Raw genomic sequence first — 3,729 nt, forward strand, 5'->3', positions numbered from 1 at the left:
ACTAAAGGGTATAACATATCATCATTATTCATAGTGTACTGATTTTCAAGGAAGGGATGCATTTGGGGCCATGACTCCTTGGAAAGTTACTTTTATAACATTGTGAAACACATGCAAGACATTTTGAATTTGGAAAAGCGTTCTCCCCATCAGTCGTTCCTCTGAACCACTTCAGGTAAACATTATTAGACCCTGCTTTTGTTATAATAAATTCCTTTATGTTAACCTAAAGTGAATGAAGTAATACTCCTCTTTGTAGAAATTCAAAATTATGAGATCTCTGCACAGTTTAGCACAATACAAGTAGGCAGTGATCAAGGTAAATGTCACTCTAACCATGGGCAGTGATGTTGGTGAAGTTCCAGTATGATACATCAGGAGTATTTCCATGGCTGATTTCACACTGAAGGTGCCATATAGACCATCTATGTACAAATGGACCAATGACTATATACATAAGTGTTTGAGCCTGAGCTTATTTTTGTGGAGTTTAGACTAGAGCTGATACAGGGAGGAGAAAAGTTACTTGTTTCAAATAAATGAATAGCTAGGTTTAATACCAAAATCTGATGCTATTTGATTCTCATGCTTTGAGATAGAATTTTAATATATCATCCTGATTTTAAAGCTGAAGAATCTGAGGCTTAAAATAGACAAATAGTTGCTTGAGATGGCAATAATTAAGGGATAGACAAGAAATCTGGATTCATACTTTCAACTTTCAAACTCACTGTGCTCACCATTCTATGACAGATGGCTTGCTGGTCACAAAGGCTATGGCTTCACTCCTTCAGCATTTGGTTTAGAGATTTGTAACAATAACTGAGAACATTCTACAGATGATAGAGTAGGATTTCATTTTCTGGAACAACAAAATTTTCTGACCTCTCAAAGTCTACTAATGGGTTGTTAAGCAGGAGAAACACTGTAATAGTGCAGCTATGCCTTCATCTTAATCTAAATGCAATACAAACGCATTTCTATTTCTTTTAGTTAGTTCGTACAGAAAATCTCCAATTTGTTTTGTCTTTACTCACATAATGCTCTTTTATACCTCTCATTCTCTCCACACAATCTCATATCCTTATTCCCCAAGATATTGTATTCTTTAACTTAAGAAAAGATATAATATGCCTCAGGTATAATGACCTTATAATTTCAGTATTATTATGTGATCAGCAAGCTTAGTTAATCTAAAATAAATGCATAAAATCTTATTTTTATATGATCATATATCCATAAAGGATACAAATTTCATCACACAGTGTCTAGTCACCAGCATGCCATATGTTTTCCTGACATCTGCACTTAATTTGATAAATACTATATGCAAAAATATCACTGGTTTAAATTTTTTTAAAGAAACATTAACAAAAGAAAGAACCCCTTAAATGGCACCATCCCCTAAAACACTGAAATATTTCTAAAAAGTTTATTTATGAAGACACTGCAAAGTTAAATTTGAATATATTTACTTGGGTATGTTGTTCTATTGATGTCAATAAATTTTTTATTAAAAAAATAAACTAGTAAAATTTCTATATGCATGGACATCTCCCTAAATTGTTAGATGGTTGTCATTCTTTTTAACTATGTCTTCTATATCCACCTCAATATAGTCATCTTCAAGACAGATACCTTGTGAGCTGAATTTGTAATATTGACATCAAGTCTACTTCCCATTTGAGGGTGGGCAGATGGCAGAGAATTAACATGTAAACAACCATATGCCAGATATTTTGCATATATAAATTCATTTAACATTAATAGTCCTGGAAAGAGAAAACATTAGCATCCCCATTTTACAGCTGAAAAATAGGAAACTCAGGGATATACAGTTATTAGTGTTGGAGGCAAGTTTCTGCAACCCCTCCCCTTCAACCATCATCACACACACATAGTGACATCTAAAAACTCTTCAGATACCTCTTGTGTGGATAATTCATGTATCTTGATCTCAACACATGTTCAGATCTCTCCAGTTTCTTCTGTATGGTTTCTTACTTCTGATGCTGTGCATTTATTTATTCTGTAAATTTCCAACTGTCAGAGGTTGCATCTTTGACTTCCTATAAAACTCCTGATACCTTACAATGGATTGATCAATATATGCTTCTAATAGTCAGATCATGAGAATTAACATAAATGTTCTTTCTCTTTGCACATATGGGTCAAACTTTCTGCAGCCTCATTTTCACATTCCATCTGAGTGCATATGTCATTAGAAACAACCCATTGACATAATGTGGAATGTCTGTTCATTTGTGTGGACAGATGGAGGGCTCAATTCAGACAACTGTGCAAACATTTAACAGTAACATAAAATAAACTCTTAACATTATATATGAACACTGAAATCAGTATATTTTGTGAAGTGGTGAGTGAAAGAGAAGTTCAAGAACATGAATATTTAGGTATTTAGGCAGAGAAATAAAAGGCTGGTACAGATGTAAGACATTGTTCTGTTTTAATTTATCACTGACTAGTGGGGGGATGGGATAGGATTCTAGAAGCTGCTTAAGTAAAGGAGAGTGGATTGTACTGGTCATAGTACGGTTTGGGAGAAGACTAACAGAGGAAAGAATGATGGTTTAACAAAAACAACAACAAAAATGTGTATAAATGAGTAGAAATTAGGAGGAGGAAGGGGAAAGGTGCTTTAGTACCTTCTGGGGTCCACAACACAGAATGCAGAATATATGAGGTTCAGAAGTAAAAAGAACAGTAGCAAAACTGGAAATGTTAACATAGTTTCCTCACTCTGTCTCTGCAACGGGGACCATTTATTCATCCTTTACCTAACCTCAGCTAGCACCTTAGCAAGATGGATGGAAAAATTTAATTCTAAGGCACAGGAACAGCAATATAAATGTATCTTCTTACTTGCATCAGCTCCCATGGGAGGTATTCTCAATTTGTCCTGTATTGAAAGTTCCAGTGTTACATCTAGACAAGAAATAGTATTTTTGAACCTAGACATTTACATACATGGAGATACATATGAAGATACCCGTAATTCAATGTGGGTAAAAATATATATAGCTTTCACTAGTTATAAGTACTCCACTGCATTTTTAATAAAGTTCACATTTTTTCCTCTGGCCTCCAAAATGCTTTATTACCTAGTCTCTATCCCTAAAAACTTATCTCATACCACTTACTGTCTTTTACACTATGTCTCTGTCAATTTCTAAAATATATCAAGTGAGCTAATAAAAGGGGGAGATTCTACCTAAAATCAAGAAAGGAAGAAATCAAAGAAAAATAAGGTTCCCGTGGTCTATGTACCCTCGATATGTTGACTGCTAAGGTAGAGAGCACCTTGATGAATGGCAATTTGATACTCTAGTTCTCAAGTAGATGATGCCTGTAGTGGGCTTAATGGTGACCTCAAAGAATAATGTTTATGGTGCTCACTTTGGCAGCACATATATTAAAACTGGAATGATAAAGAGAAGACTTGCTTGCCTCTGTGACAAGGATGACACACAAATTCATGAAGTATTCAGTATTTTTTAAAAATGTTTATGCCCCTGAAAACTGCGAATATGACTTTGAAATAAAAGGTCTTTGCAGATATAATTAAGAATCTTGAGATGAGATTATTCTGAATTACTCCAATAAGTCAGAAACATGGGAGAAAGTGATGTGAATATAGAAGCAGAGATAGGAGTGACGTGGCCACAAGCCAAGGAAGCCATTCGATGCCCATAATCTTCAGAAGCTGGA

General features: G+C 34.6%; 1 non-coding gene across 1 annotated transcript; it reads left to right on the forward strand.

Moving 5' to 3' along the window:
- Positions 1-3,409: 3,409 nt before the first annotated feature.
- LOC114209002 (U6 spliceosomal RNA) lies at positions 3,410-3,516 on the forward strand. Its single transcript, XR_003609213.1, has one exon. It is a non-coding gene; the product is annotated as a U6 spliceosomal RNA (small nuclear RNA).
- Positions 3,517-3,729: the final 213 nt, after the last annotated feature.

This window comes from Eumetopias jubatus, unplaced genomic scaffold, assembly GCF_037043125.1.
Source record: "Eumetopias jubatus isolate StellerSeaLion01/CBP00866 unplaced genomic scaffold, mEumJub1_p1.0 scaffold_7, whole genome shotgun sequence".
NCBI lineage: Eukaryota > Metazoa > Chordata > Mammalia > Carnivora > Otariidae > Eumetopias > Eumetopias jubatus.